The 22,811-nt window shown below is 37.6% G+C and overlaps 1 protein-coding gene and 1 non-coding gene across 3 annotated transcripts in view; both read left to right on the top strand.

The window, feature by feature from the left end:
• The window catches only part of LOC128996254 (myocyte-specific enhancer factor 2), a 118,081-nt gene that overhangs the window by 3,461 nt on the left and 91,809 nt on the right, over window positions 1-22,811 (top strand). The window lies entirely within an intron of this gene.
• Trnar-acg (transfer RNA arginine (anticodon ACG)) lies at window positions 16,692-16,764 on the top strand. Its single transcript has one exon. It is a non-coding gene; the product is annotated as a tRNA-Arg (tRNA).

Below are 22,811 nucleotides of genomic sequence, written 5' to 3'. Positions count from 1 at the left end.
CTTTTTTCGCGATTGGGGTGATCGGTGACAGTCGGACCTCGGCCCCCCCATCCCCACCTGTGGGGGTTGGGGTGTTATTTACGCCACTGTGTTAGAGTCAATCCAGGATTCGGTCTGAAAAACTGGAAAATTCTTTAAAAAATTCAAAGTTTTTGTAAGGGCAAAACGCGGAGAGTGGAGATGCGATTTCCATGGCGGTCGGCTCCGCTAAGGTAAACATTATCATTATCTAAATTACTTTTTAAAGCAACAGGAGAATAGACTCTGCTTTCCGCGCTCTACTGTAGTGCCTAGGAAATTCCAGCTTTATATTTAGTCTATGAGGATTCTCAAAATATCTTCGAACAGATAGTTGCAAACAAATTCAAATTTTTTAAACCAATCAAAAATTTAATAGGGATCGATGCTTTAATCAAAACATTGAAAAGTAACCTAGGCCTAGTAGATACGGTAGTTATAATCACAAAAACCGAACTTCTTTGCCTTTAAGCTCTCAAGAATTATTTAGTTATACCTATTATTATTATGTTTTTCCTCAACTTATAAACAAAAAAAATCCAAATTCTTGGTTTAAGTTATGACACCCGCATAGAAGGGATGGGTGAAAAATACCAAAATATTTTTAGAAGTTCTATTTATAAAGAGTTTTCCTATCCCGTCAATGTTCCAAGTTGTCCACAATTTTAAGTGAATCTTTAACTCCAAGCTCTGCCTAAGGCTCAACTGCCCATGAAGTGTCTAACAGACTTGACCAAGTCTGGATTCAGACCCGCAATCTTCAGTGCTGCCTCCTGAACAGGGAGATAATGCGTTAGACATGATTGGCTATCGGGTCAGACCTGACAATCTACCACTGGTAAAATTAACATCCTAGCTTAGTAAGCCCTCATGCAGAATTTTTCTCGTCGTGTTGTTCTTTTCCTCCACGTCTCATATTACTCCTACCGTTTCATATTAAACTCTTACTGGTCAAATTACTCGTATTTCCACACTTCAACTATTGCAACACTGTGGTTAATATGACTGTGGCTTTGGCAACAAAATTTCAACGTGTTCAAAATTACTAGGCATTAGATTTTTGTTCAATCTTAGACGTGGCGATCATGTCAAACCATATTATATAAATGAATCAATTTTGAAATTAGATGACATCAGAAAAATCCGAATACTTTCAATTACTTTTCTCATTCAGCGATTAATCTTGGAACTCCAAATTATCTAGCGAACAAGTTTGAATTTTTGCGTGAAAGAGGTGCAAGGAATACTCGCTCTGGCTCGTCCACGCTACGTATTCCTCATCACAGGACGACTGTTTATAACAAAACTTTTGTAGTAACTGCATGCTGCCTTTGGAACTCTGTACCTTATCCCATTAAATCCTTAGAAAGCCGATCCCGACTGACGGTGGCGCTGAAAGAATATTACCTTAACCGGATGGCTGTGGCATGGCGGGATGGCGTGCATTAGGCCTGGGTGCAGCAGAGGGTGTATGTGTGTGTGATTGTGTGTTAGGGAAATGGGAAAATGTAATGTTGTTACACCTATTTGTTTATTTCAATCTTTTTTTATTGTTTTATTTTCTTAATGTTTATCATTATTGTTAGTTTTTTAGAGGTTAACTGTAAGAAAGGACCGTGAGGTCCTAAGTTCGCCTCAATAAAGAAGGATTTTCATTTTCATTTACTTTTAGTATTGTCAGTTTTTGTTTTGTCTACGCCTGTGGCATTTTTCAATGGGTTGTAGAGGAGATACGCAAACACTTTTTGGGAAAGCGGTCCAAACCGGATATGATTTGTGGGTGTGCTGGGAATCAAACCAGCCCCTCTCGCACTGAAGTCTGTGAACTCCTATATGTAACTTACCTACAGTTTGATTTATAAAATTGCAAAGGCGGCGGCGGCCTTGAATTTGTTGATAGATCTATGAGTTACAGGAACCATCTTATTTTTCCCCCAAATAGAAATCTCCGAAGCCGACACAAACACGTAGCCTACCACTGTAGATACTCGCTGATCTGGAATATTCAAAACTTCGGGAATGTCAAATTACCAAAGATGCCGGATTTGTAAGCACTGTCTGCGAAAAAATTGTAATTGCTATCATAGTTGAAACACTAAAATGAGAGTCACAAGGTTAATAACTTTTAGTATTTGAAATAACTTTGTCTAATTAATTGTGCGTTAAGATGGCTTATTTAATATTGATTGATTGTAAGAATTGCTAAATGTGCTGGGTCATCAGATGCATGGCTGGGATTTACTGGTACATGATCAAAGGTAGGCTAACTGGGGAGCGAGCTGGTCTAGTGGTTAGAGTTAGAGTCAGTTGGTTTGCAATACACATTTTAAGGAAGGTCTTGAATAGCTTAGTGTGGAATCTAAACCAAATTTAAGAAAATAAAACGATCAGCGACCTGAAATATTTTTTTACTTCTATGTTTTCAATTTTTTTACTATGGCTGGTGATTATTTGTTAGTCCTTTACATCCTAATCAAATATTCTAGATGGAAGCATTCAGAGGATGTTAGACCAAACCTCATTGTTATGAGTCAGCCGCCATCATTAGTGAGCTGCTCATTCATTGTTCTTGTATTGACTATTGATGAATGAAGTGACTATTGATGAATGAAGACATTCGTTTGTGTTTATATCTTTCAGAAGATGACAATGTAGTTTGCAACTTTCCCTCAATGATGATAGGTATCGATCGCTATTCTTGACTCCAGACTTAGTCAAATACCTGTGCTGCAGAAAATCCTACCAGGTACATGGAAATTAGCTTAGTCTGCAAAAATCTGCAGACTAAGCTAATTTCCATGTACCTGGTAGGATTTTCACTAATAATAACCTAGGCATTTATAATTTTCAGTTTTTTACAATTCCTCTGTAACTATTTTGGCGTACAAAAACAATTCAGCATACTAAATTATTTTACAGTAGCTTCAAAATAGGTAAGTACTTAACTAAGGGTTATACACCATAGCAAAGCCTGAATATCAGGGGTGCCCAGAGGGGGGGTACTGTGGCGCGTTTGCGCCACAGGAATTTTGGGGGGGGGGCTTTTTTAAGGGGATTTTGGGGGGGGATATTTTTTTGCTAGCTGTCATAATGAATGAATAATTTTGTATAAGCAGCCCGAAAAAAGTTTTTCTAAATACGGTAGTTCACTATCAACACCAAGAACATTTTGCCATTCGTAATTAAGATTGCTTCTAAGAATGGTAAAAACGCATCTTGTTAGACAATCCTTAACATGTACGGTAGGGTCAAATTTTACTTGCTACATATGTTTTAGCGGTTGTTTAACTCAACGATCGTCAGGTTTACAAAAATATCCACTTCTGGAGGTGTAGTCAGAGTAAGTTACGATAATTTAACGCAAAATGATTACAGATAGGAGATAGGCCATCAATTCAAGCGTGTACATTGCCTTCGGCAAGACTGGAAGTAAACTGAATCAGGATAAGGTTATGATGGACCGACGTGGCGACGTGGTCTCTGGATTGTCGTCTGCGTTTTCAACAGCTGATATTGGACTATTGTAGTGAAAGTGACTGAGAAGAGTGTTGAAAATATAATTGGATTCATATTTAATCGAATGTTTTCATTAAACATTTGTGTGCTGTCCCTAGTATTATGTATTTAGATATTTCAAACTCTTCCAAAGTAACTAATAAATTTCCTTTCACGCAGTAATGTAGAATTTTGAGACCATCATTTATATCCAGCATATTAATATTAATATTAGGTTATTGTTGTCAATAATTTTGAGTGGAATACTCAATTATGTATCCCTTTATATTTTCAACACTCTCCTGCTCCTCCGTCACTACACTACAATTAGTCCAATATAAGCTGTAGATAACGTGATCGTAGTAGATAGCACAGACGACAATCCAGAGACCACGTCGGCCCGCCATAACCTGATTCACTTTACGTCCAGTTCTGCCCGCGGCAATGTACCCCCTTGAATTGATATGCCTATCTGTTATCGTTTCGTGTTTTTGTTTAATGTTTGTAACATATTCTGAAGAAACCTCCAAAAGTGGATCCTTTTGTAAGCCTAACGATGGTGGAGTTAAAGAACCGCCAAAACACTACCATTATTAGTCATAAAACGCAAACCTGGGGCTATTAAAATGAGTTATAAGATTACCATACCTCGTCACAAAACCTTTTGTGGTGCTTGTATTGTGGGTATTTTGCTCGGCGATTATTGTAGAAGGCAGCCGGGGAGTGGCAAACAACGCCTCGTAAGTCTGCCCTATTTAGTGACCTAATTTTGAAACAAGATACTTTTTACTATTCGTGCAATTAAAGTTATTTGAATTCTTAAGCCCAATAATTTACACCACCTAAATATATTGTACAGTTACAGTACTGTGTTGGAGTAGAGTAATTCACTGAGTATAGTGTTGAACGTTTTGAAGACGTTGCCTTTAATACTGAGCGCGTGTTGGCTGACAATACAGATTCTAATAATTGTAAATTGAAAAACTTATAATTCGTCCATTAATTAGATATAACTTTGTATTGTTAAATGACGTTTCCTAATAAACATTTAATTTTGATTATCAGCAAGTTTGATTTTCTTTACCTCAAGTTTACTAAATACTTTAAATGCTCGTTTTATGTGGTAAAGGGGAAATTGCCAGGTAAATTGGAGGGGGGGGAGGGTAGGTTGAAATAAAGAGCAGCATAAATGGGGGGGGGATTGCGCCACTGGGTTTGGGGGGGATGGGCATCTCTGCTGAATATAGCTACTATTTCAACTTATGGCGTTGATAAACAAAAAAGTATTAAATCAAGATGACAGGATGAATGACTGACTTCATCCTTCTCTTTAGTAACACATTCATGGCTTGGTCATGGTAGGCATTATGCATCAGTTGAAACCACTAATTATCTTTTATGTATCATCCTAATCATCCAGTTAAGAGAACCTAATTTGAATGATGCCAGTAGACTCATCCCATTGTAAAGTTTTTGTTGGCAACAGTGGCGTAATTTCACCAAATCCTTGGGGGGGGGGGCAAACACTGGGGGGTACGGAATACCCCCAGCAAACGGGGGGGGGGGGTGGTTCGGGGGTCCTCCCCTGGAAAATTTGGCAGTTTTAAACAAAAAAAGAGGGGTTTAAGCTTATTGTAATTGTCAAGAGCACTTCTAATGAAAACAAAATTATGAGTCTAATTTATTTGAATTTAGGCAGAAAATTAATGAAACCAACAATTATTGATAACAGACAGAAACATAATAATATGTTGGTAAGTTAGTCATTTAAGAAACGTGTTTAATAGTTTCATGGTGTATTAATATTATTTTTGTTAATAGATTTATGACCAAATTCTCTTGTAGCCTACAACATTTAGACCTATATAGCAATGGATACGGTTGCATTCATAGCCTAAAGTTCATAACAGTTTAATTTGATTTTTAAATAAAACATAAGTATTTAAGTACTTAAAAGCAAATCAAATTTTATTATCAATAAATTAATTTGACATAATTAATTTGAATGTGCTACTGAGACACTAAAAAATAATATTTTTGTTTCAAATTACTGTAGAAAAATAGGCAAGATTTTTGTCTGCCGTGCTTTTTAGGATTTGACAGGATAAAATATTTGTATATTAGCTGGTACTGCATATTTTTTTCTCTAGCCCAAGAACCAGGGGGGGCAAACGCCCCCCCTGCCCCCCCCCCCAATGACGCCCCTGGTTGGCAAAGATAGATAATCCTTAAAGTGTTTCTCCAAATGATATGTCGATTTTACAACTGGGGCTTTATTGTTGGATTATGGTTGTACAAAGGACAAACCATTGTTTGTAATTAAATTGTTCGTTTAATTAAAAATGTTTGAAAATAAGCCCAAATGTTAAACACCAAAATTCCCTCCACATAAACAATTAATCTGACTTAAAATTGTCTTCAGCTGATTCCTAAAGATGATAAATCTTGCACGAAGATCTATGTTAACAGTCATAGATTTACAAACATTGTATCGTAGCACTTCTAAATTAAAATTAAACACCCACTTTTGTTATTTTTTTATGGATACTTTCCATTTGTGTAATATCCTCAGGATCCTTAAAAACAATTTAATACGATAAATTTAAAGGAATCCCTATTACAAATCCTTTACAAGTGTACACTTGATAGCAAAAGAATAACAAATAAATGTTTAAAATCAATGTACGGTATTACTTAATGAATTGACAGCTTCTCTAAACCTATTTCACAATGATCATAAAAAAATCAAATAATTACCCCCAGGAACCACCTCTAGTTCGTTACTTCCTCTTGCTCTCACTACCGGTCCCACACCCTTCACAACCTCTATTTCCGGATACTATTCCCCTTCCGCCTCGAAAGTAAGGGAAGTCGCTGTAAAGAGACCTTTAAGGGATAACTCGTTTAAGACTCGAATGGAATGGTCTTACAAGGTCCAAAGTCAGTAAATAAGTATTTTTGTTCGTTTACATGATAAAACTGAAATTATCAACAAATGGTTGTGTGTGTAAGTATTCAAATAATAACTTTTACTCACACGAGACCATTTGTTAATTTGTATGACGTTAGTTCTGACACATATTTATTGCGATTTTCGTAGGGAAAATCGCAAATTACTTTGCTCGTGTTCAGTGGTCTTTAATTCATTGATTTTACAGATGTATAAATAGCGTTATGCAGTATTAGCAAATTGTTTTTTACCACCATATTCTCCGTTAGCAAAATCGTTTTATGTTTTGCAGGGAAAATCACAATATGATCGTTTAAGTTGTAGCATAGTGAGTGGTTTTAGATTATCAAGTAATTATAAATATCCGCCTACGTTTGTATTCAAACAATATAATTACTGTGTATATGAAAAAAAAAACAATCGTGTAATCGATGGGTTAATTTTCAGTTTTTTTAAGCAACATAGCCCGTTTACAAATAATATTTCAATGTTTTTGTCACATGACATTAATGACGTTTCATTTCCTGTTTTTATCCAAATATAAAGGATTTTCGAATACAAAATCACGAATTCAATTTAAGCTCGTATTTTGCTGCCCCCAGCAATATTCCACACATTACTAATATTTAGTATTTTTGATAATCACATTATATTTGAGTTTTTCTCTTCTTTATACTCAAAATATATCTGCGGTTTTTGTAAACAAAATTGCGAAAAAAAACGCTTACTTTTGAGAGCTATCGAGCAATATTGCATGTGTTCAGATAATAAACATTTTAATATAAAGTTTCGCAAAGTGCAAAGCCGCGGGGTCTGACAAAGCGGCGATGATAAGAAAGATAAGAGTGATAACGGAGAGCCAGTTCGGTGATAAGACGTGCCGCTCTTATCACCATTGTCTCATGATTTCACTATGTAAACCTATCAGGAAGAAAGGAATGACTTGATGAACTCAATGTTGAGAGATTTGAGCTTATCACCTCTCAAAGCTCACAGTCACCTGACAAAGTGGGCTTCCTTGCACTGATTATAGTACGGAAAATGGCCAATTGCTGAATTTATTTAATTTTGCCGAACTCTTTTTACTTTTTCTGCACTCTTTTTTTTCTGCCGCACACCAGTATTCCAACCAAACAAAACAAAAAAGCATGCTTTTATTAGGCACGTAATCCGCGTACGCTTGAAAATGGGTTGGCAACACTTAAAAACGACGACTACGATCAGCTGGGAGCTGGTCCATTGTTTCCAATTTCGTTCAATGCTTGGATTTAACCCAACCTAAAACACGTGCTGTATAGGCCTAGTGTTTGAAAGACAATTTTTTATACACTTCATAGTAACTGTAGGAAAGATGTAAAGTAACGCGAGTGCAAAGTGCATTTGCTGCACTCGAGAAACTTTCCACACTCGCCTACGGCTCGTGCGTAAACAAACATTTATTTATCTCGTGTGCAGCAAAGTGCCACTTCGCACACTAGTTACACAAATAACTATTCTGGCTTCCAAATCAGTTAAAGTTCTCATTTGCGAGTTAAATTCGACGTGTTTTGGTCTAGGAATACAAACTGTGTCTAAAATTATAAAGGTATTCTAATAATAAACTGAAACTTGGGGATTTTTACTTGCAATACAAGTGGCATGATGTGTCTGATTAGATTACGTTGATTAGATTGATTAGTTGATTATTATGTTATGTAATGCGTTTATGAGTAATACGCTATTTTTTTAATTGTGAAGTTGTATATTTAACTGATTTGTTCAGATTGAAGTGTAATCAGTGAAATAATATTGAATCATGGAACAAATTTTAGGGGATCCTGAAAAGTATTTTGCCGGTGTTTATAAAGTAAATTTTGTTTGTTATAGTCAAATCCATCTTGGTATTTTGATGGTACAGTAAAAATAAACTGTTTTATAAAGCAAACGTATTTGTGTTCCCTATCGGTTCAAAATCTTTCCGAAATAGATTTACTGTAATACGCTTCAAAGATAAATAATGATTTATTTAAACACGGCAATCAATAGATAATGCACGTTAATTTAGATTGGCAAACAACACAATCGCCAAAAACTCGATGGTTTGATTCTTGTTTTCTATTTTATTAATTTGTTTTTAGATTATTTGAGAGCAAAATCGTTTATGGAAGAGTTCAGTTTGTTCAAACTTGTATTTTTGTTTTTAAATAACAAACAATTTGTTATTATAAAGTTTCTTCACTCATTTCCATTCATACTCGGCTTAAAATACCTACTTTGTATGGTCGCCATTTCATTGAACAGTATTAACAGTACAGTATTGTTGCTAGTTATGTTGGCATTTTAGATCTATGAGGTTAGACTACAACTAGTGCAAAGTTTCAAGATTTACACAAACGACGCAAATTTCACGAGAATTCGACCCTTTGAATTAAGTCGTGTATTAAACAGTGTGAACGCTCCAATCAATAAACAACAGAAGGATGTAAGCCGATATTGTCACCTAGTATCAGCGGCAGATAGTGTTTCGCAAGATATCCCTTATCTCTGTTATCACTGGTCGAGATCGCCACACGTTCAGTCAGTGCTGGAACTTCGCTGTGTCCAATCGTGTTGCTAACGGAGCGATTTGTTATTGTAACGGAGCGATTGAGTTGTAACGGAGTTATTGAGTTGAAACGGAACGATTGAGCTTGTAACGGAGTTATTGAGTTGTAACGGAACGATTGAGCTTGTAACGGAGTGATTGAGTTGTAACGGAACGACTTGTTATTGTAACGGAGTGATTGAGTTCTAACGGAATGATTGAGCTTGTAACGGAGTGATTGATTTGTAACGGAGTTAAATCGTAACGGTGTGATTGAGCTGTAACGGGACGACTAGTTATTGTAACGGAGTGATTGAGTTTTAACGGAACGATTTTGTTTGTGTAACGCAAAGTCTGTATTTTTGTGACGTAAGCATTAAATAGTTGTAACGGATCGTTTGTGTTATTGTAACGGAACATTGTGTTCATTCTTTGTGATGGTGAGTTTATGTTTTATTCTTAAATGACAGTTTGTATGCGAGATATTATTCCATTTGTGAAAATTGCTTCACTCGCCTGTATTATTGTATGGTAATATCCAGGAATTGTAACCTGCAGTTAGACACCCATACACACAATCGTCCTGGAGATCAAGCCCGACGTTTCGTGGAACCTGAAAACGTCCCGCTTCTTCAGAGCAGGAAAACTTGATTGTTGTCCCTCAAGCGGGTCGAACGCCTGACAGTCAACTTGTTTTTGATCTGGAACAGCTGGATTTGATCTCCAAGACGATTACCACATGCATGTGTGTGTGTTTGTTTGTCTAACAGTAGTATATCACCATCACCAGACAATAATGAAGGGGAATAAACCCCATAAAATGTCCACAAATCAGTTTATGTTTAACAGTGTGGAAATCTGCATCCTCTATTACTGAAAAAAAAGTTTTCACGGCGTGCCAGGATCAGTTTCCGGATCCCGAAACGTTGTGGAAATTGTGTTCTTAAAATCTTATTAGAATATGTCCGCAAACGTCGATTCTGTTATTGTAAGGGAAGTGTTACTGTAACGGAGGGTTTGCGTTGTAACGGAAATGGTATATAAAATAAAATACCCAGAATCGTGTATTTTATAAGTTAAACAACAAATTAAAATAACCCCTGGCCAAAGAGGCCAACACTTAAAAAATACGTGTTTTTACTAGTCATTTTTGTTGTTCCAAAGATTCAGCTGCAGAATAGTGTGATAAATTTGTATCTACACCGACAAAGCATATGTCATTCCGATATAGACTTGACCACATAAATGCAATTATCATCCATTTTTTTGTCACAAAGAGATTGAGTCATAACTTATAAAATTAAGACAGCGGCGTATTTTGACGTATTGCTGAATTTGAAAGCTGTTTGATTTTAAAATGGGGTACCTTCTTTAGCGCGGAGCATTATTTTATAAAAAGCGTAGTGACCAAAAACAGCTGGGTCCAGATTAAAAAAGAACTGACTTTTCTCAGGATTGAACAGCTGACTTTCTAAATGTCAGGTGAGCTAAGCACTCAAACCAGCTGTATAACCGATTACTCGCCTTTGGCTCGCTGGTGTTTTTATTCTAGGCACCAGAGGAAAGTGCCTCGGGGACAGGATGTTTTCCGGGAAAGTGGTAAAAAGTGGTAATAAAAGTGGTAAAACCATTCAAATTTGAGTGTCAAGAAATAAAGTTACGAAAAACCACGTAAAGAGTAAAATTTAAAGTAAACTAAGCAAAATACAAAGCATTAATAACATTTGCCAAAAAGTTACATAGGTAGAAAACAATAGCTAAAATCATACAAAATTTGAAGGGAATTTACCAAACTTTGAAAGTAGGGCGTTTTTTAAGGTGAAGGGGTGCGATTTTTTTGAAAACGCCTAAGGGTGTTTTGTAGAAAATTTAATTTCACACTCATGATTTTCCTTCACATCTTTTCTAGCTCTTACCGTTTTCGAGCTACAGAAATTAAAAAAAAAAACGTGTTTCCTCTCAAAAATATACTCTTGTACATAAAGGTTATTACGTTTGTATTTGTTCCTATCCTTGCGCCTGTAAGGTACTAGATCTTGATGATGTAACTGTATACGTAAATTAATATATATATTAGCAATAGTGAAATTAATTTTTCATTTCGTACCTACCAATAAGTTAAAAAATTTATCATTAAAATAATTTATATTAAAAAAATAATTTAATAAAAATGTATATTAGTTAAAATATTTATCTCCTAATAAAATATTTATTATTTACCTCTTCATGTAGAGGTATTTTTTCACAGGTTATGTGTGAAAAAGACCATTCGGCCCCAACTTCCTGCTTAATTAAATAATTGTATAATGGTAACACATCTGCCATCCAATTTACGTAGCGCGAAAACGTTAATAATTCCCGGCCGTATGATTTCGGCTTGTTATCAAATAACAATAGGATTTGATCAACGGTGTTAATTATTAACCTACACGTATAATTGGTATTTGTTTATGGACAGAATTTGTTAAACTTGTTTACCAAGCTTAGCTTTATAGCTTTATAAACATTGCACAAATTTTCTAAATCCACTTTGTAATATAATGTAACAATGTGTTTGTTTTTACTCCTAACAGCAATTTCGCCAGATTAAGCATTTTACTGTTAATACTCTTGAGTATTTAGGTACATATAAGTAGTTGTAGCTACTTTGCCGATAGTATGCTGTTTTAAACTGTTTTATTTATACAAATAAATTAACTCCTTTATCGTGCCAGAGAGGACAAAGTTGTTTAAGCTATGATATTTAAACCCCCTATTAGCAGTACGATGGTATGATTATAGTGGTACGATTATCGAAGAGAATGAATAACTTTAAGTAGCACATTGTATGAGTAAACAATCGAATACAACCGGTTCATGTAATCATGTAGTTGGGCTGTCCAATGCAGTATTCGAATTCAACAAACCGTCTGGATTTATAAATAAATAAATAAATAAATAAAATTGTCTTTATTGGTTCAAGCGTTAAGTCAATTTTACAAAACTGTTTTTCTCTTACAACTTTCGTCATCTAATATCTAACAAACAATTAAAAACCAAAATAAGTACATAAGACTAAAAGCTATACATGAAATGAGCACATTTTTATATTTGTTTTGAAGCCTGTTAAACCTTTTTCTCTTATTTTTGAAGGGACAGAGTTGTACAATTTAGGTCCGAAGTAAGCAAAGGCTCTCCGACCTACCTCATGGCTGACTTTAGGCAAGTGCAACAAATCGTTCTGTCGGGTGCTGCGCTTAGAAACGTCCCGCCGGGCTGGCAGTTTTTCTCTCAAGTAGAGTGGCTTACCTAGGGATAACGTTTTGTGTATGAGAACACAAGTAGAGGCCTTACAAAAAACTTCAATGGGCAGCAATTTCGCATCACTTCTGAATGTACTTACGTGTTCTCTTTTTCTTAAGCCATAAATGAACCTGACTGCTGCATTCTGCGTTCTCTGTATTTTATTACAGTCACCTTTTAATATACTGTTTCCATATGCTGGAAGACAGTATTCAATAGCAGAGAGAACTAGCGACTTGACTATCTGGACCCTAGCGTCCTCAGGCAATAGGTATCTAAGCCTATACAGTCCGCGTAATCTACCCAATGCCTTCTGACACGCATAGGACACATGCTGTGAGAGGGTGAGGTTGTCATCTAATATCACACCAAGTGTTTTTACTTGGCTACATATTTCAAGGGCATGTCCGGAAAGAGATATCTTACCATAAGCCCCAATTTTTAGTGCATTTTGCAAGTCAGGAGGGGCAACATGGAGAACAGAGCACTTATTGACGTTTAATTTCAGCCCCTGACTCATGGACCACTCTTCCACAGATTTAAGGTCTTTATTTACAATTTCAAATGCCTCACCCACATCATTTTTACTGTATGTATATAGCAGCTGGCAGTCATCAGCATACATGTGAATGGAACAGTTTTTTACCACATTTACAATGTCTGCAGTGTATACATTGAATAATATAGGGCCAAGACAGCTACCTTGTGGGACTCCTCTACTTTTTTGAAGGACGTTTGACATTTTCAATCCAAGTTTTGTCATTTGTGTCCGATTAGCCAAATATGATTTAAACCATATTTATCTCCCTAGTGAATCAGATGAAAACAATTTTAAGGAACTTGGTAAAAGGGTTCTGGTAGATGTTAAATACAGTAGTGCTTTATGGGAGGTTAAAGGTGGTATGATGGTTTATGGGGATAATTGCTGGTAGATCGTAGATGATACAGTAGTGGCGACTGCTAGGTTGAATGGTACACTGGTTTTTGGGATGTGTTCCATAATGGTTGCTGTAGATCATGGATGGTACAGTGGGGGTTACTGGGGGTTGAAGATGGTATGATGGTTTATTGGGACGTGTTCCATGGTTGCTGGTAGATGTTAGATGGTACAGTAGTGGCGACTGCTAGGTTGAATGGTACACTGGTTTTTGGTATGTGTTCCATAATGGTTGCTGTAGATCATGGATGGTACAGTGGTGGTTACTGGGGGTTGAAGATGGTATGATGGTTTATTGGGACGTGTTCCATGGTTGCTGGTAGATGTTAGATGGTACAGTAGTGGCGACTGCTAGGTTGAATGGTACACAGGTTTTTGGTATGTGTTCCATAATGGTTGCTGTAGATCATAGATGGTACAGTGGTGGTTACTGGGGGTTGAAGATGGTATGATGGTTTATTGGGACGTGTTCCATGGTTGCTGGTAGATGTTAGATGGTACAGTAGTGGCGACTGCTAGGTTGAATGGTACACAGGTTTTTGGTATGTGTTCCATAATGGTTGCTGTAGATCATGGATGGTACAGTGGTGGTTACTGGGGGTTGAAGATGGTATGATGGTTTATTGGGACGTGTTCCATGGTTGCTGGTAGATGTTAGATGGTACAGTAGTGGCGACTGCTAGGTTGAATGGTACACTGGTTTTTGGGATGTGTTCCATAATGGTTGCTGTAGATCATGGATGGTACAGTGGTGGTTACTGGGGGTTAAAGGTGGTATGATGGTTTATGGGGATAATTGCTGGTAGATCGTAGATGATACAGTAGTGGCGACTGCTAGGTTGAATGGTACACAGGTTTTTGGTATGTGTTCCATAATGGTTGCTGTAGATCATGGATGGTACAGTGGTGGTTACTGGGGGTTGAAGATGGTATGATGGTTTATTGGGACGTGTTCCATGGTTGCTGGTAGATGTTAGATGGTACAGTAGTGGCGACTGCTAGGTTGAATGGTACACTGGTTTTTGGGATGTGTTCCATAATGGTTGCTGTAGATCATGGATGGTACAGTGGTGGTTACTGGGGGTTGAAGATGGTATGATGGTTTATTGGGACGTGTTCCATGGTTGCTGGTAGATGTTAGATGATACAGTAGTGGCGACTGCTAGGTTGAATGGTACACTGGTTTTTGGTATGTGTTCCATAATGGTTGCTGTAGATCATGGATGGTACAGTGGTGGTTACTGGGGGTTGAAGATGGTATGATGGTTTATTGGGACGTGTTCCATGGTTGCTGGTAGATGTTAGATGGTACAGTAGTGGCGACTGCTAGGTTGAATGGTACACAGGTTTTTGGTATGTGTTCCATAATGGTTGCTGTAGATCATGGATGGTACAGTGGTGGTTACTGGGGGTTGAAGATGGTATGATGGTTTATTGGGACGTGTTCCATGGTTGCTGGTAGATGTTAGATGGTACAGTAGTGGCGACTGCTAGGTTGAATGGTACACTGGTTTTTGGTATGTGTTCCATAATGGTTGCTGTAGATCATGGATGGTACAGTGGGGGTTACGGGGGGTTGAAGATGGTATGATGGTTTATTGGGACGTGTTCCATGGTTGCTGGTAGATGTTAGATGGTACAGTAGTGGCGACTGCTAGGTTGAATGGTACACTGGTTTTTGGGATGTGTTCCATAATGGTTGCTGTAGATCATGGATGGTACAGTGGTGGTTACTGGGGGTTGAAGATGGTATGATGGTTTATTGGGACGTGTTCCATGGTTGCTGGTAGATGTTAGATGGTACAGTAGTGGCGACTGCTAGGTTGAATGGTACACTGGTTTTTGGTATGTGTTCCATAATGGTTGCTGTAGATCATGGATGGTACAGTGGGGGTTACGGGGGGTTGAAGATGGTATGATGGTTTATTGGGACGTGTTCCATGATTGCTGGTAGATGTTAGATGGTACAGTAGTGGCGACTGCTAGGTTGAATGGTACACAGGTTTTTGGGATGTGTTCCATAATGGTTGCTGTAGATCATAGATGGTACAGTGGTGGTTACTGGGGGTTGAAGATGGTATGATGGTTTATTGGGACGTGTTCCATGGTTGCTGGTAGATGTTAGATGGTACAGTAGTGGCGACTGCTAGGTTGAATGGTACACTGGTTTTTGGTATGTGTTCCATAATGGTTGCTGTAGATCATGGATGGTACAGTGGGGGTTACGGGGGGTTGAAGATGGTATGATGGTTTATTGGGACGTGTTCCATGGTTGCTGGTAGATGTTAGATGATACAGTAGTGGCGACTGGAAGGTTGAATGGTACACAGGTTTTTGGGATGTGTTCCATAATGGTTGCTGTAGATCATAGATGGTACAGTGGTGGTTACTGGGGGTTGAAGATGGTATGATGGTTTATTGGGATGTGTTCCATGGTTGCTGGTAGATGTTAGATGATACAGTAGTGGCGACTGCTAGGATGAATGGTACACTGGTTTTTGGGATGTGTTCCATAATGGTTGCTGTATATCATGGATGGTACAATGGTGGTTACTGGTGGTTGAAGATGGTATGATGGTTTATTGGGATGCGTTCCATGGTTGCTGGTAGATGTTAGATGATACAGTAGTGGCGACTGGTAGGTTGAATGGTACTGGTTTTTGGGATGGTGGTTGATGGTATGATGGAGCTGTTGTGGCGCGACAGCCTGTTATCACTACAGACCCTGATAACAAGTGTCAAGGTCAACCTTGCTTATCTCAGTTTAGTTTTCAGCTCTCACTTTAATTAGTCATTTCGTTCATAATCCGCCTGTAGTGGTTTAAATTTAAACTGACCGTTGTGAATTTAGACACACTCTAGCTAAAATAGACTGTTCTTTTGATTAAGTTGTTTTCCGATAAAAATACTAAATCCTCACAATGTTTTAATTTTTTTGGACAAACGTTTAGCCAAATTAATTAAGCGTTGTAAAAGCGGTTCAATGAAATGTTACTCTGTTTTCAATGTGAAATACAAAATTTTGAATTGTGAAATGGGACGATAATGGTAAACAAATTTCAGTATTTTTCCGCTCATGGGGTATTTTTTCTGTATCCACCAGTGAAAATCATATACGGTATACAACGATTAAGTGGTAAAATTTTGGTTAATTTAATCTACAAGTTTCTTATTACAAGAACTTATTTCTGAAGCAGGGAATTTTTAGCACCGATTTTATTAAATAAAAATTCAGGCAAACAATCCTTACCTATGTGCAGTGTTTTGCTGCAGTGTGAGCAGCAATTTAACGCCTACATAGGCAATTACCATATTGTTAACTGATTGTTGGCAAATAATTCAAAAAAGTATAAACTTTAGAAGAAAAAGTCGATTAGTAACTACGTTTTATACAATTTTGTGGTTATAAATTTTGGGAGCAACCAGCAATCATCATCTTACACATCGGCCCTGTGGCGCAACGGATAACGCGTCTGACTACGGATCAGAAGATTCCAGGTTCGAATCCTGGCAAGGTCGAAACATTTTGTCCCCTAATAATAAGCCCCAAAATTGTCGGGTAGAAGATTGTCGATTTCTCAGGGAAACATACCAATCATAGTTACATGTACATGTTATATTTATTATCCAACAATGTTATTTGATGTATACATCTGTGTAGATAAAATAATTTTACTACAGGCTAAACTGTACGCTGTTTTTGCCGGGATCAATATAAATTATTTTTTTAAGTTGTGTTCTACCTTAGATTTTATAGAACTAGACACTCTACTAATTTCCATGTTAAAGGCTCTGCCGTAAAAATTATGTTTTATGCTACCCAAATTACGCATTTACAAATTCCTGGAAACCCCTTTAAACAATCCCACTAATTTAGATTTCACAGAATAAACAGACAAACACAAAAACTTGAAAAATATTTTTTTAAAACATTAATTTGTTTACAATATGAGTAAAAAATGCTAGGTATTATTTATTTACAATCCATGGTGTAGTGTTTATAAATACTGATAAGGGACTGAGTTGAGTGGTGAACTGTTCTATATTTGTATCGGAGGTCGTTGCAGTCTTTTAAATTTAGACCAAGTTTACTAGTGAGGAAGCTTTCTCACAAACACTGTTGCACACACTGTCGAGTCAAATGTTTTGATTTTGCACAGATGTTAATTAATAAAAAAACTCTATCAGCAATCTGACACATACTTTCTCCCATAAGCTTGTTAACAACCCTTAGTAAGCGGGGGTTTAATTAAAATTTCCAGAAAAAAAGGTCTTGGCGATACTATGGGTTAGTACCAATGTATGGCAGGCCTTAGTACCAAATTTCTTTAAGATCGGACCTCAGGTGCTGTCTGTAGCTATGTAGGCCTACGCATCCTGCTGTACACACACTCATACAGACATCTCTTCAAATACAATTTTTTTTTCAAGGCGACCAAAAACGGAATATATTCAATAAAACCCCAAAATGTTGACGAAAACAATTCTTTCTCCATGTACTATTTAAGGAAAAAGTAAAAATATTTAAAATTAAATCCTTTCCGAAAGAAAATTTTGTAGATTTTTACATAATCACTGTGACATATTAATTGAATAATTGAAGGGATTTCGATTTTAATAAAATGTTCTTCGAACTAATTATGATGCTTTCTAATCCAGAGGTAGCGCTGCTACCTATCTCTATCATTAATTTTAAATACTTCACGTTGAGTAGATTTCACATTGCAAGGGTATTTCAGATTGCCAAACATAATATATCAACCCTGTGCGAAGGACGGGTATTCTGTTAGTTTATAATAAGTTTAAATAAGCCACATAAGGTGATGTATTCTGGCGGGAAATCAACGAAGCTCTGTCACATTTGGCGGCAAGAGCAGTTAACCCCCAACCCCCCAGTGACAACGTCGGCAACATAAATTAATCGCCCCGTGACGTCAAAATAGCGTGATTAAATGTTGTAAGTGTAACCTATAATAAAACTAAGAGTTATTTGCTGCTTAGAAGTGGTATTTGTATGCGATAGAGAACACGGTACTCTTGTACTGTATTTAAATTTATGGACACATTGTTTCTATTCTAACATTTGATATATGTGAAATTTTTAAAGTTTCTTATTCATTAACTCAAACAATTCTCCATCGGTTTTAAGATAAATAAATACTAGAGGTCACCCCATGGTCGAAAACTCGACCAAAACAATTTATTGGGCAAACTTTTCTATTTTCACCCCACGCTGTAAAAACATGTGATTGTAATTTATTACATTTTTGTTTTGGTTTTTTGTTTACATTCGTTGTTATTTCTTCACCAGCATAGCAACCCATAAAATCAATGTTATTTTTAAAATTTAAAATTCATTTTTTTGTGCTTACAGTATGTTTTAGCCGATTTTTAAATGGGTTCTGTACATCTACAGGAATATATCTTTTACAGTATGCATAGATTTTCCCTGCGATGCACACGAGCTGAGAAAAAGGTATACAAGAAATATGCTCGCCTATCAATAAGTTATATAGGATTTTCGAACTTAGCTTTGTTTCATCTTGTTGTCGAAGCATAATTTATAATTTGTGAGTATTTGGGTAGTAAGTAGTATTTTCCCTTAGTGGTAGAGCAAAACTATATTAAATCTAAAGGAGCATATTTCTTAAGTGATAAGTTAAAACTATTAAATCTGAAAGGCAGAACTAACATTTTTGTTTTCGTTACGTTTGGTAGCATGTCGACTCGTTATGAGGGAGCGAGCTGGTCTAGCGCGGGACTTTGGTTCCAGAGGTCCCGGGTTCAAATCCCGCAAAATCACCAATGGTTTTCATCCATGTGAAAATGGCCGCAACCCCTAGGTCTAGCCTGAAGTAATGTGAAAAACAATTCCGGGCTCGTGCCTAGCGTCCTAGGACAAAAAAAGCATGTCGACTCGTCGCGTCGTCACATTTTGATTATACATAACCATTGATATACGTATCGTACTGAAAAAGTGAAAAATATTATAAATGTGTTAAATTACACATATATTTATCGTAGGCCTACAATAAATACTACACACTGATAAGTAATACTTAAAGGTATCATTTTATCTTTATCCACATTCTCACACAAGATTTAAGTAGCACAATCTACCGTTTAAAACTCTTTCAAGATTTCCTATTCGATTAATTTTACGTCTTTACTTCATATTGTATTGTAAAACGTTACGAATTAAATACAAACTGGAATTTTGTGAAAACTGTAAAACCTTGAAACTGATAAAAACAATTTAATTGACAAGAAAAATATGAAAAGCCGATCTTCAATGAAATAACAAGAAAAGGGGGAAAGATAATTTAAGGGAACTTAAGTTAATACACCAATGGGAAAATTGAGGCGATGGAAAGTGCAGTTTGACGAGATGAGGGCCGATATATTGCACGCGTATCCGTTTTGTTGCCTAGCAACTTTATTGATGTGTAGGCTTACATTAGTTACCAAATCATATTAAAATGCCACCTAACCTGTACTGCCTACTACCATTCTACTGCATACTGCCACCATTCTATACTGCTACTGCATATATATACTGCACTGTGTGTTTCTATGCTGTACTGTGTATTCTACAGTGTGATTTAAAAGTCCCAAAATGGTGTAATATATTTTTTTCCATTATGAATAAAGTAATAAAACTTGGCATAACAATAATAACCATTAATGTCTACTCTTTCAAGCTATTATTAGTTTTTTACCTCATAAGGGGGCGGCCCACGAGGAGCAAGACAAAATTCTAAAAAAAGCAGCATAGGTCAAGTTTAGCATCAAATTAAAGGTATTATTTAGTAAAACACATTGTCGCAAACCCGAATTCAAACGGACAACTCAGTCAAACATGGCAGCCGTTCAAATATTTCTTGAATCTACCATTTTGCATCTTTGAATAGCTGCCATTTTTTACCCAGCTGTTATTTTGAGCTTTGACTTCTAGCGGGCGCCCCACATTATAATAAGCATTGCAAATTTAAGGAACTTTAGAACACTCATTGTCCGTTTAAGTTCGGGTTTGTGGCATTGTATTTTACTAACGAAGACCTTTCATTTGATACCAAACTCGACCTATGCTGCTATTGAAGAATTTCGTCTGACTCCTATTGGGCCGCCCCCTTAAGGGATAAAAAAGTAATAATAACTTAATGGTTTACCAAGTTTCTCTAGGTGAGAGGTAGACAAATGAATGGACCCAACGTCGCCTAGCAACATCATTGACGTATACATCAGTCGTTACTGTCACGTGGTGTGATGTTGATATTGTCACTTGACCTGTACTGGACATTCTATACTGCTACTGTACCACTGTAGACAACGTCAATACAGGCCTAGGTGAGAGGTAGACACATGAATGGACCCAACGTCGCCTAGCAACATCATTGACGTATACATCAGTCGTTACTGTCACGTGGTGTGATGTTGATATTGTCACTGGACATGTACTAGACATTCTATACTGCTACTGTACCACTGTAGACATCGTCAATACAGGCCTAGGTGAGAGGTAGACACATGAATGGACCCAACGTCGCCTAGCAACATCATTGACGTATACATCAGTCGTTACTGTCACGTGGTGTGATGTTGATATTGTCACTTGACCTGTACTGGACATTCTATACTGCTACTGTACCACTGTAGACAACGTCAATACAGGCCTAGGTGAGAGGTAGACACATGAATGGACCCAACGTCGCCTAGCAACATCATTGACGTATACATCAGTCGTTACTGCCACGTGGTGTGATGTTGATATTGTCACTTGACATGTACTGGACATTCTATACTGCTACTGTACCACTGTAGACAACGTCAATACAGACCTAGGTGAGAGGTAGACACATGAATGGACCCAACGTCGCCTAGCAACATCATTGACGTATACATCAGTCGTTACTGTCACGTGGTGTGATGTTGATATTGTCACTTGACCTGCACTGGACATTCTATACTGCTACTATACAACGTCAATACAGGCCTAGGTGAGAGGTAGACACATGAATGGACCCAACGTCGCCTAGCAACATCATTGACGTATACATCAGTCGTTACTGCCACGTGGTGTGATGTTGATATTGTCACTTGACCTGTACTGGACATTCTATACTGCTACTGTACCACTGTAGACAACGTCAATACAGGCCTAGGTGAGAGGTAGACACATGAATGGACCCAACGTCGCCTAGCAACATCATTGACGTATACATCAGTCGTTACTGCCACGTGGTGTGATGTTGATATTGTCACTTGACCTGCACTGGACATTCTATACTGCTACTATACAACGTCAATACAGGCCTAGGTGAGAGGTAGACACATGAATGGACCCAACGTCGCCTAGCAACATCATTGACGTATACATCAGTCGTTACTGCCACGTGGTATGATGTTGATATTGTCACTTGACCTGCACTGGACATTCTATACTGCTACTATACAACGTCAATACAGGCCTAGGTGAGAGGTAGACACATGAATGGACCCAACGTCGCCTAGCAACATCATTGACGTATACATCAGTCGTTACTGCCACGTGGTATGATGTTGATATTGACACTTGACCTGTACTGGACATTCTATACTGCTACTGTACCACTGTAGACAACGTCAATACAGGCCTAGGTGAGAGGTAGACACATGAATGGACCCAACGTCGCCTAGCAACATCATTGACGTATACATCAGTCGTTACTGCCACGTGGTATGATGTTGATATTGACACTTGACCTGTACTGGACATTCTATACTGCTACTGTACAACTGTAGACAACGTCAATACAGGCCTAGGTGAGAGGTAGACAGATGAATGGACCCAACGTCGCCTAGCAACATCATTGACGTATACATCAGTCGTTACTAACACGTGGTGTGATGTTGATATTGTCACTTGACCTGTACTGGACATTCTATACTGCTACTGTACCACTGTAGACAACGTCAATACAGACCTAGGTGAGAGGTAGACACATGAATGGACCCAACGTCGCCTAGCAACATCATTGACGTATACATCAGTCGTTACTGCCACGTGGTGTGATGTTGATATTGTCACTTGACCTGTACTGGACATTCTATACTGCTACTGTACCACTGTAGACAACGTCAATACAGGCCTAGGTGAGAGGTAGACACATGAATGGACCCAACGTCGCCTAGCAACATCATTGACGTATACATCAGTCGTTACTAACACGTGGTGTGATGCTGATATTGTCACTTGACCTGTACTGGACATTCTATACTGCTACTGTACCACTGTAGACATCGTCAATACAGGCCTAGGTGAGAGGTAGACACATGAATGGACCCAACGTCGCCTAGCAACATCATTGACGTATACATCAGTCGTTACTAACACGTGGTGTGATGTTGATATTGTCACTTGACCTGTACTGGACATTCTATACTGCTACTGTACCACTGTAGACAACGTCAATACAGGCCTAGGTGAGAGGTAGACACTTGAATGGACCCAACGTCGCCTAGCAACATCATTGACGTATACATCAGTCGTTACTGTCACGTGGTGTGATGTTGATATTGTCACTTGA

Source organism: Macrosteles quadrilineatus, unplaced genomic scaffold, assembly GCF_028750875.1.
Source record: "Macrosteles quadrilineatus isolate MER2022 unplaced genomic scaffold, UCM_ALF_1.0 Scaffold_6__1_contigs__length_79288215, whole genome shotgun sequence".
NCBI classification, from domain to species: domain Eukaryota; kingdom Metazoa; phylum Arthropoda; class Insecta; order Hemiptera; family Cicadellidae; genus Macrosteles; species Macrosteles quadrilineatus.
The sequence above is the reverse complement of the archived record's forward strand: the minus strand, read 5'-3'. Positions and strand labels throughout refer to the sequence as shown.